Source organism: Schistocerca americana, chromosome 3 (genome assembly GCF_021461395.2).
Source record: "Schistocerca americana isolate TAMUIC-IGC-003095 chromosome 3, iqSchAmer2.1, whole genome shotgun sequence".
In the NCBI taxonomy this organism is placed as follows: Eukaryota; Metazoa; Arthropoda; class Insecta; order Orthoptera; family Acrididae; genus Schistocerca; species Schistocerca americana.
Window position 1 is genome coordinate 916384099 of NC_060121.1, and position 12208 is coordinate 916396306.

General features: G+C 40.9%; 1 long non-coding RNA gene across 1 annotated transcript in view; it reads left to right on the forward strand.

Annotated features, from left to right (window-relative positions):
• The window catches only part of LOC124606145, a 204251-nt gene that overhangs the window by 68068 nt on the left and 123975 nt on the right, over nt 1-12208 (forward strand). The window contains exon 2 of the long non-coding RNA XR_006978696.1: nt 9-46. This is a non-coding gene — a long non-coding RNA (uncharacterized LOC124606145). The remainder of the gene's footprint in view (nt 1-8; nt 47-12208) is intronic.

Genomic DNA, 12208 nt, shown 5'->3' on the forward strand with positions numbered 1-12208 from the left:
TGTTGCAGAAGGGAGAGAGTGCGAGATAAGACTAGTCAACATATTGGTAAGTGATAAACATGAATATATTATTCTTTTCTATTATTTTATAGTGGCTTGCTCTGTGGGGCAGGAAAGGTGTCTTGCAAAAGTGTCTTGCGGCAGGCCAGTGCCCCTGAAAAGTCTGGCGTTCCTCCACTAGTTGTCTGGGACATCACATTATTTCTCTTTCTCATGCAAACACCAGCAACATTTATTAGGACAAAGTAAAAATTTGACATCACAAAACAATTAATAATTCAGTACCACTTTGATAAATATCTATTTTTGCTTACGTATCCTTTCCTTTCTCATTTAAAGTAAGTTTTCTGCAAAAGTCACATAACTTTGGATGACATAGACATCCTTGACCTCTGGCAAAGATAAGTGTATGTTGAAAATACAAAGTTGCTTTGTGTTGTAAATGCAGACTTGCTCTGTTGTTTAGAGTTGACATCAAACTGTAGGTCCCCCTGTAACTATCTAGAGAAGTTATTTCATAGGTCCGAGAATGGCAAAGGCGTACCACCTCCAATAAGATCATGACTAGTGAAGCATTGTGGCATTCAAACCAACTTTCAGGTTGAGGAAATTGCCTTTTTATAAGTTTCTACATAAACAATGAAAGGAAAACATATTTAGATGCAATTTTTTTTTTCCACATGAAGTATTTACCTTTAAAATCTGTACACTTCTGCATACATTCAACTGATTCTGGAAACATTTTTTCCCATGCTGTTGTTGGTCCACCAAAAATGTGATTTAGGAAGGATTCAGCAGTTTCTCAGACAATGGAAAATCCAGGATGGAATAATGATAACATTACGAAAAGGATAGTTTCTACTCACAATATAGTGGAGGTACTGAATCATAGATAGGAACAATGAAGAAAGACTGTTAACAGAATCTTTCAGCCAAACAGGCCTGCATCAGAATTGAACACACACACACACACACACACACACACACACACACACACACACACAGTCAGTCTGACCACGAAGGCCTGCTAACACATCAATTAATGCTCACACATTTTTCATTTTACTTACAGAAACAAACAGTCGTAATTAGGCAATAAATAAATGAAGTGAATATTAGCAACAAGGCATCAATTCGGTGATTTTTATCGTATCAGGTAATCAGTTGCTAAAGATGAATTCTGGTGCCTTGTGAAATCGCTTCCCAGGCGATAACTCCAGGTGTCGGTTGTGTGTGTAGTACGCAGACAGGTAGGTTGCAGGCCGTTGATGGGCCTCCTATCCAGAAAGAAAGGAAAATAATGGAATACGATAATCTGGACCGACTGACCTACACAGAGGCTAAGAGGAAATGTGAAAAGCTAAACCCTGTGCATGTGACATCGTCTTATGCTGCAGCTACAACAACGGTTATAGCCCCATCAGTTCTGCCATTCATGGTTGGCCCTCGGCTGCAAGACTACACCTGCCCCCTTGATGGTTGTATGCTCTCCTGCCCCTGCTGCTCCCGCAACGCCTACTTCGGGAGCAATGGCCTCCTCAACCAACAGGGACATCAGACCCCACTTCTCAGCCAGTGAAGCATCAGTCTTCTTTGGCTCCTGTTACTAGGAAGGGGTCCCTTGGGTCATTCCCTTCCAAGGTTCCTACCATGTGAAAGAGGATATTTGCCAGTGGCTGACGAGCCCGCAGGAAGCTGGTTGTAGGGCTTAAATGAAGTGAACTCCCGAAACCTTTCCTACATTTGGGAGATTTTAACACCCATAACCCCTTGTGTGGTGGCATCAGTAATGACCAAGCTAGAGATGTTGGGAATTTACTGTCTCAACTCGACCTCTGCCTCTTAAATACTGATGGCCTACCCAAAATAGGCTTTAAACGAGGCAGGCTGGGAAGCTTTCTCCTCTGCCATCAATCTTGAATCTCTCCCACATGTTAACATTGATGTAATGGTACATAGAGAAACCTCATTGATCGTTTCTACTGTGGAAAATGTGATCCCTCATTCCTCAGCGTGCCCCCAGCGAAAGACCGTGCTTTGGTGGTTGCCGGAAATCGAGGCCATTAAAGAATGTAGGTGGACTCTACAGCAACAAGGGACACCCATCACTGGAACACCTAATAGCTTTTAAATGTCTCCATGCCTTTGTTTGCCAGCTCATAAAAAGATGGAAACAGGAGTGTTGGGAGAGGCATGTCTCAATCATTGGGTCACATACGTAGCCTTCCCAAGGCTGGGCAAAGATCAGACGTGTCTTTGGATACCATCTAATGGTTTCTTGGACAACAAGAGACAGTGCGGTGTTGGGTTGCACGACTCGCACATCTCTTCCAGTTGACGTTTACAAATTGTGCGTGCAGTCTATCCTCTTCTTTGGGTTATCAGCTATGTCGCTCTCGCCGTTTAATTCTTCTCTGAAGACTGTATCAGGTTGAGGGGAATATTATTAACCAGCTCTATATTCTTGAAATAAATTATTTACTTGTTGGCTCTTGTCAGATAAACAACCATATATTTTTGACTCTTGTCCCAAAGAAACAGTTGTTATGTACAAACTCCAGCAAGCCAACTGGTCCAAGATAAAAGTCGAATCTACTATACATTCATAAAGTTACATACATTCTGCCTCATGCAGACCCAAGACATAAAGTAAAAGTCTATATAACACGTGCTTCATCTGTCTCTGTAACAATCCTCACGCCACCACGCACCATGGAACATTATCCATATTCTCTTTGACTTTTTGATGTAACTTCTAAGGTGCTGCTTGTAAGTAATTGTCGAGGCCACTCATCTGACACAGCTCCTGGCTCCTCGTGAGAGCTGTCCTTCCTGCTCATACAGACGTGTGTGGCACAGTAAAAAGGCTCTCTCACCCTTGTCATTAAAATATCGGGTGTTCAAGATGGTGAAGAGCCAAGTGTTTCTAGAATTTATGCTGAAATTCTCGAAGCACTACAACCAGACCCCAACAGGTGTATGTGACATATCCATCAGTGGAGCTTTGTCAACCAGTGCAAATGCAGTTGTGAAACACTTTGCTGAGAACTATGCTCAGACCTCTGCATTGGAGAATTACCCCACCCCTCCCTCCGTATTTTGTACCCTCAAATGACCAATGGAAAGGAAACTTCTCTCTCGTTCACTACAAGCCACAGTGAACCATACAATTCTCCATTTACTGAGTGGGAGCTCCTTCGTGCCCTTGCACATTCCCTCGACACAGCTCCTGGACCAGATCGTATCCACACTTATGTGATTAAACGTCTCTCGTTGGACCACTGCAATATCTCCTTGTCATCTCCTTGTCACCTTCAGCCCCATCTGGAACGATGGCATATTCCCATCACAATGGCAGGAGAGCAACATTGTTCCAGTGCTCAAACCTGGTAGAAAACTGCTTGAAGTGGATAGCTATCGCCCCTTCAGTGTAACCTATGTTCTCTGTAGGCTGCTAGAACTTACGGTGAGGCAGCGTGTGTTGGCTCCTGGAGTTGCGGGGCCTACTGGCTCCATCCCAAGGTGGTTTCTGCCAGGGTTGCTCCACCACTGACCACTTAGTGTCCCTAGAGTTTGCCATTCAAACAGCCTTTCCCAGATGCCAACACCTGGCAGCTGTCTTTTTTGATTTAAGAAAAGCCTTCGACATGACCTGGCAACACCACATCCTTACCACATTACATGAGTAGGTTCTCTGGGACTGACTCCCAATTTTTGTCCAAAATTCCTATTGCTCCTTACTTCTTGTGTCCAAGGTAGTGGGTCTCGTAGTTCCCTCCATATCCAGGAGCATGGGATCCCGTAGGCTCAGTATTGAATGTCTGTTTATTTTTAGTGGCCTTTAACATTCTAGCAGCAGCTGTGGGGCTGTTCATCTTACCTTCTGTGTATGCAGATGACTTTGCATTTTCTATTGTTCCTCCAGTAGTGGTGTTACTGAGCGGCACCTGCAAGAAGCCATCCAAAAGGCACAGTCATGGGCTCTAACCCACGGCTTCCAGTTTTCAGCTGCAAAGTTGTGCGTCATGTACTACTGTCAGTGTTGTATCGTTCATCCTAGACCAGAACTTTACCTTGATGATGATCCACTCACTGTAGTGGAGACATATTGATTCTTAGGACTGGTTTTTGATGCCTGATTGACTTGGTTTCCTTGTCTTCATCAGCTTAAATGGAAGTGCTGGCAGCACCTTAATGCCCTCTGCTGCCTGAGCAACACCAATTGGGGTGCAGATTGCTCTACACTGCTGCATTTCTACAAAGCCCTTGTTCAGTCCTGCCTTTGACTATGTTAGTCTGGTCTATGGCCCGTCGGCGCCCTTAGTATTGTGGTTGCTGGACCCAGTGCACCACTGTGGGGTTCGACTAGCAACGGGAGCTTTTAGGATGAGTCCAATAATCAGCCTACTGGTGGAGGCTGGGGTCCCTCTGTTGCAGATCAGGTGCTGACAACTGCTCACCAATTATGCTGCACACATTTGTAGCTCTCCTGAGCATTCAAATTACTGTCTTCTTTTCCCAACCACAACGGTTCCTGTCCCACATCAGCGGCCCAGGTCAGGGATTATGATCACTGTTTGCATCTGATCCCTTCTGTCTGAACTAGTCCTTTCCTTTACCATCTCTCCTCTGGGTCCATTCACATACACATCCGTGGCCACAGCTTCAGCTTGACCTTTTGCATGACCCTAATGACTCGGTTCCTCCTGAGGATCTCAGTTGTCACTTTATCTAGATTCTTGAAACATTCCATGCATCTGAAGTAATGTGGATGTCTGACTTAATCGCTGATGATAACATTGGCATTGCTTTTGCTCACACAGGATGTATTGCTCCTTGCAAGTTGGCTAGTGTTTTCACCGCAGAGCTGGTGGCCATGTCCGTGCTCTTGAGTGTATCTGTTCCTACTTCGGTCAGTCTTTCCGTGTCTGTAGTGACTTCTTGAGTGGCATACAAGCTATTGACCAGTGCTACCCTTGCCATCCTTTGGTAGCAACCATCCAGGAGCCCGTCTATGCCCTGGAATGGTTTGGCCATTCAGTGATGTTTGTTTGGACTCCCAGGACACATCAGAACCTCAGGAAATGAACTTTCTAACAGGATGGCCAAACAGGCTACTTGGAAACTACTTCTGGAGATCGGCATTTCTGAAACCAACCTGCGCTTGGTATTATGCCACTAGGTTTTTTGGGTACAGAATGGCATAATCTAGTTACGCCTAATAAACTGTGTACTATAAAGGAGACGACGAATGTGTGGAAGTCCTCCATGCAGGCCTTTCGCAGGGCTCTGTGGTCTTCTGCCGGCCTTGCATTGGCCACACTTAGCTAACCCAGGCTATCTCCTCCCCTGTGATGACCCATCCCAGTGTCAGAACGGCAGCCGGTTGACAGTGACCCACATTCTGTTGCACTGTCCAGCTTTAGCTGCCCTGTGACAGAATTTTCAGTCATCATCAGTTTCAGCTGACAATACCTCATCGGCTGATATGGTTTTACATTTTATACATGAGGGGGAGGGTTTATTGTTCCATCTAAATTTTAGTGCATATCCTTTGTCCATCTTTGTTCTCTACCCTAGTGCTTTTAGGCTGGAGGTTTTTGTATGTTGCAGAGTGACTGGCTTATCCTTTTTTATTTTTGTGATCAGCTAGCCACGGTCATCTGCTCTACTGTTTTAATCCCTGCTACCTAGTTTTTTTGTCTTATTTTGTCCATTGTAGTGTTTTTTGCCCTTTTGTAATTCTTGTGGTTTTTCTTTTCTCCAGGTTTTGTATGATAAGTCTTGTTTGTTTTATTCTTTCCCTAGTGGACTTGTTTTATAGGAACAAGGGACTGGTGACCAAGCAGTTTGGCCCCTTGCCTACCACCCCCCTTAAACAAACCAACCAACCAACCATCCTCATAGTGGCATTACTAAGTGCCACTCATATGCGACTGGCGCAGAGTTTGAATGGACATTATCTTTCAGATGTAGAAGCACACCTCTTGGTGTTGCAATTTTTATTGTGTCAGTGCATGTATAAGTTTCACTTATTGCAGTGTTGTATATGGAATTTGGACTTCCTCATTTTTGAGGTTTTCTGTATATGAAGTGATACAAACATGACTTTGAGTTTCTGTCAAATTTTACAGAACCATTTGGAAACAGATCTTTATTCACAGCTAAATGTTCATGCAAGATCGAATGTACTGCAGCACAAAGGTGCCTCTGCCGCATGGTAAAACAAATGCTGAACCTTTTCATTCATGTAGCACATTGCATCACTGGAATAACAACTGCGTCATTGGAATAACAACTGATTGCTGGTTTGGTCTTCACAAAATCTATCGATGGCAGAAGTATGAGCATGACAAAATTCTGCAAACGAATTGTAAACATCATTTTCTGAAGGTGATTGATTATCAAATGTGGAATGAAACAGTTTGAGCTGTGAGGCTTTTACAAAAGTCTTAAAAAAAAATCCAACAAGAACTTCCATGTGAAATTGTTGTTTCAGTTTCCCCTTCATGACAATATTTTTTAAAAGCTCACTCTAAATAAACTACTTGGCCAATTTCAAATGCTTATTTGCAAGATATTGCAGTAAGTTGTACACTATAGCCAGCCAGTTACTACTGTACATATTTGTAATACTGAATACTGTAAAAATTTAAAAGCATTTCTGAGATCATGTAACTACACAGTTAGCAGTGTGTTATGTCAGAAAACATTACCAGCATTACATAAACAATCAAAGATAAATATGCTGAATTGGCTCGAATATAAGTTGCCCTTTTCCCCAAAATTCGGCCATGAAATGTGTGACACTACTACTGGTATACTTTTACGTAGTAGAAACTTCAAATTGTAGAGTTCATTTCTTGGTTCGGATTGGAATAACAATGTAGCGAGAGTTTGGGAATCAATTGGTGTATGTGAAATAACACTGTAACTGCCATAGTTTTTGATAGCAAGCAGGGTGTCACAGTGGTTAGCATACGGGACTTGTACTTCGGAGGAATAGAGTTCGTGTCTGCATTTAGCCATCCAGATCTAGGTTTCCGTGACTTTCTTAAATTGCTCCAAGGAAATGCTGTAATGGATCCTTTTAAAGGGCATGGCCAAGCTTGTGTGCCATCTCGACAGTGTGCTGTCTCGACCTTGACCTTGATATCAATGGAACGTAAAATCTTTTCCTTCCTTCATGCCTTCAGTTATTGATGTTTCATTTATGTAGTGACTGTTATTGTCTTCACAGTATGTTAATTTACGTGACATGACTTGACACAGCTTTTGTGTAACTGAAGAGGAACCCAAAAAGATATACAGATTGGCTTTTAGAAGGGCGCCATGCATCACTCCTTCTGCCATATGTGTGAAAGGATTTTCTCTTCATGGCCAACAGTGTCACCAGATTTTATTACCAAAAGGTTAAAGAAGTGTTGCACGTCCAGTGCCCTGGATGATAAAGAAATCGAAGTGCCATGGGAGGAGCGTGATGTAAATACTGGCAGTGGGATAACAAATACCAGTGATGAAGTTAATGGTGACATTAACGAAGACTGTGTGATTTATTTACATAACAACATCAAAAAAAGTGTGACCGTATTGTGAACAATTTTTGTAAATGGGTAGTGCAACATAAAATATTCTCCATTGAGTTCATATTTTTCTTCCCCCTCCAAAAAATTAAAGGTGTGGCTTCAGTTAGACTGCAGCTTATATTTGAGCCAATATGGTTGTTGTTGTTGTTGTGGCGGCGGTCTTCAGTCCCGAGACTGGTTTGATGCAGCTCTCCATGCTAATCTATCCTATGCAAGCTTCTTTATCTCCCAGTACCTACTGCAACCTACATCCTTCTGAATCTGTTTAGTGTAGCCATCTCTTGGTCTCCCTCTATGATTTTTACCCTCCATGCTGCCCTCCAATACTAAATTGGCGATCCCTTGATGCCTCAGAATGTGTCCTACCAATCGATCCCTTCTTCTAGTCACGTTGTGCCACAAACTCCTCTTCTCCCCAATCCTATTCAATACCTCCTCATTAGTTATGTGATCTATCCATCTAATCTTCAGCATTCTTCTGTAGCATCACATTTCGAAAGCTTCTATTCTCTTCTTGTCCAAACTATTTATTGTCCATGTTTCACTTCCATACATGGCTACACTCCAAACAAATACTTTCAGAAACGACTTCCTGACACTTAAATCTGTACTCGATGTTAACAAATTTCTCTTCTTCAGAAACGCTTTCCTTGCCATTGGCAGTCTACATTTTATATCCTCTCTACTTCGACCATCATCAGTTATTTTGCTCCCCAAATAGCAAAACTCCTTTACTACTTTAAGTGTCTCATTTCCTAATCTAATTCCTTCAGCGTCACCCGACTTAATTCGACTGCATTTTATTATCTTCATTTTGCTTTTGTTGATGTTCATTTTATACCCTCCTTTCAAGACACTATCCATTCCATTCAACTGCTCTTCCAAGTCCTTTGCTGTCTCTGACAGAATCACAATGTCATTGGCGACCCTCAAAGTTTTTATTTCTTCTCCATGGATTTTAATACCTACTCCAAATTTGTCTTTTGTTTCCTTCACTGCTTGCACAATATATAGATTGAACAACATCGGGGATAGGCTACAACCCTGTCTCACTCCTTTCCCAACCACTGCTTCCCTTTCATGCCCCTCGACTCTTATAACTGCCATCTGGTTTCTGTACAAATTGCAAATAGCCTTTTGCTCCCTGTATTTTACCCCTGCCACCTTCAGAATTTGAAAGAGAGTATTCCAGTCAACATTGTCAAAAGCTTTCTCTAAGTCTACAAATGCTAGAAACGTAGGTTTGCCTTTCCTTAATCTAGCTTCTAAGATAAGTCGTAGGGTCAGTATTGCCTCACATGTTCCAAGATTTCTACGGAATCCAAACTGATCTTCCCCGAGGTCGGCTTCTACTAGTTTTTCCATTCGTCTGTAATATGGTAATATATCCATAAAAGTTAACATCCTTAAAGTATTCCATAGGTTGTACATGTGTGTAATACAGTATTTCATTAGGCACTTTTTTCATAAAAAATTTTGAATGTGCTGTTTGAGGGACTAAGAGGTGAGGTCTAGATTTCTTAACCCTTAAATGTATGAATTGTTATTTATTTTCATTAAAAAAATTTCCACTGTTGTGTTAGGAATGATAAAAGCCAGAAAAATAGTTAAAAATATTTATTTCAAAATCTGATGCTCTTAGATACAAATTAATAGTTTGTAGCTGAACGGCTACAACATGCATTTAGCGGTTAACTGACATACCACAGTGAAGTGACAACTTTTCATCAACTAGTGCTTGGGAATTCTGGTCAATTGCAAAAGTGAACATTGCCCATACACTCTCACAGAGACTTATTCACTGACATTAAGCAAGGAATAATAATAATGATAATAATATAAAATTTAAAAAAAATTACATAACCTTCAGTAGGTTACGAAAGCAACACAAAAATTCACTTAAATGTAGCACAGAATTAATTTAAAAATTTTCAACATAATGTAGGATGTGCAACAGTCCTATTGCATATGATATTCCTTAAAGCAATTTTTATTTTTGTGAAAGCATAATGGCATTACAAACTTTTCACAATAAACCCATGTAAATCCATTACATCCAGGAAATTTACGTCTCTGCCTTATTTTACAGTGAGATAGGAAATGACACACTTGGTCCAGTCTTAAATCGTTTGGTGGCATATGAGCAGCTGGTCCTCTACTCTTCTTTGCTTGGACCTGTTGTTCCAATTCATTGCTTGGTCTCCCATATTTTGGTGTTGTGGTCCCAGCATGGCATAAAAATTCAGCAACTTCCCTATGGAATTTGCTTAACTTTATGGTCTTCTGATTTCCTTTACACACTGCTACTCTTTTGTATAAAATCCATGCATTTACTATGCCCATATCTAACAGATGATAGAATATTCTAAGATAACACTTAAGAAATCTCATAAGGATTGTATGTCTGCCCATAATACTGTTCAATAAATCTACACCTCCCTTAGGTTTGTTGTAAAACTTTAACAATTGAGGGCACGGCACTGTTATTCTTGTTTCTGTTTTCCTATTGTACCTGCTAACTTCTTCCACAGGTTCCTTTCCATCAAGAGTAGAGAGAAGCATAACATTTTTAATGTATTTCCAAGCAACATTGGAGACTTCAACTCCATCACCAGTTACCACACATCCAATACACGTACTTCTTTCCAGTTTTTTCAAATCATCTTCTTTTGGGAGCTTGAAATCTGTCACTTGTTTTCTTCTCACAGTTCCTAAACAATAAATGCCCTGTTTATATAAGTAAACTAAAAGTGGTAATGATGCGTAGTAGTAGTAGTAGTAGTAGTAGTTGTTGTTGTTGTTGTTGTTGTCTTCAGTCCTGAGACTGGTTTGATGCAGCTCTCCATGCTACTCTATCCTGTGCAAGCTTCTTCATCTCCCAGTACCAATGTGTAGTAATTGTCACAATGAAGTTTATGGCTTACATTTCTTTGCAGTACTTGGCTAAGGTGAATAACAGTATTTTCACTGGCTCCTGAATCCTCCTCCACAGGCAATCTTTTCTCAGTGCAGTTTTCGTCACCAGTGAAAATTTCAAAATCATATGCGGACCCTGAGATTCCACTATTAATGAACAGCTTGTACCCATATGTATGTGGCTTATTTGGCATATATTGTTTGAGGTAACTCCTCACTTTTGTGGAACACATTTGCTCATCAACAGACACGCATTCTTCAATAGGAACTGTTTGGAATCGAGATCTCAGCAGGTCAGTTATACCCTCAACTTGGAAAGTCTATCATGGCTATTTTCTCCCCTTAGGAATCATGTTAACGTTGTCATTGAAATGAAGTTTTTTTTCTCTGATGACCTAAAGCTACCTACCAATGACAGTATTCTGAAAATCTCTTGTGTTGGGCACATGTACAACAGACATTACAATACAGATACCAATAAAATTTCTCACGTCATCACAGGATATAGCTAGTGGATTATTGGAATATTTCTGAACACTGTACTGTGTGATTCCTCAACAATTATTTCAAAAAATTCTGCCGAGAACGTGGGTAAAAAAACTGATAAGGAGTATCTAAGTTCATTATTTCAGCTGGTAACACTGTGGTTCCGTCAAATTTTGACTGGCTTTCAGAAATAACTAAATGGTTCTCTTTCCAAACAACATTTCTGCATTTCTTTGGCACACTCGTATGTTGAAATTGGATTCATTGTTAGTATTTGCAGATTCCTTATTATTTCTTTCACTATATGGTGATATTATCAGTGCTCTATTTTCAGAAGAAGTAGGTAGCACTGCCCCAGGAGTAGATTGTAAGCTTTGTGAAGTCTACATCATTCCCGTACTTCATCTTTCATTATTACTGCTGTTGCCAGAATCTTCACATTCTTGTGTAAAGTAAGTTGGGTCTTGTGAAGAGTCATCAGATGATGGGTGCAGACTATCTTAACTGCATAAAGGGGTGTCCAGCCACTCCAATATATCTTTCTCCCCATCTCTTTGTGTCATGGTTGGGTTGCATTCTGAAATACGGTAAATGCATGTTGTAGCTGATTAGCTAGAAACAGTATTTCATGATTTTCTACACTTTAAATGTTACAGTATAGGCCTAAACATATTATGATTTAAATAGTTCCACATTCCTTAGTAATGCCCCAAAAAATTTTTAAACCCAGTTATCAGCATACAAACACACGAAATTTCTGGACTGAGGTTTTCTCAAAGAAAACGCGCAGTTCAGCAGCAACCCAACTGTACAAAACATCAATTGTAGCAGCCTTATGGTGCCATCTGTTGCAGTTTTCTTGTACTGTGTATCAAACTGAGAATGTATACAAACGAAAATGGCACATATTGCATGTGAGAAACAAGCTCATATGCTATGAATCGAAGAGGAATGGTTTGGAACTGATAAGCTACACTGTGCACTTATGGGTGTATTACCTAATTATTTCTTTGTTTTTCCGCAGGTACTTGTCACATTGGTGATGCGCATTGAAGTCCCCAAGCCACTACCACATCACGTCAAATGAGCCAGAACAAAAAGGCGCAGGCCATTGATAAGGTGGAAGTTATCATTATCAGTGTTCTGCCCTAGAGCAGGTCTTCACATGTAGCTCTCCATGCAGTCCTGTTATTTGCTATCTTCTTCATTTTCTCATGATT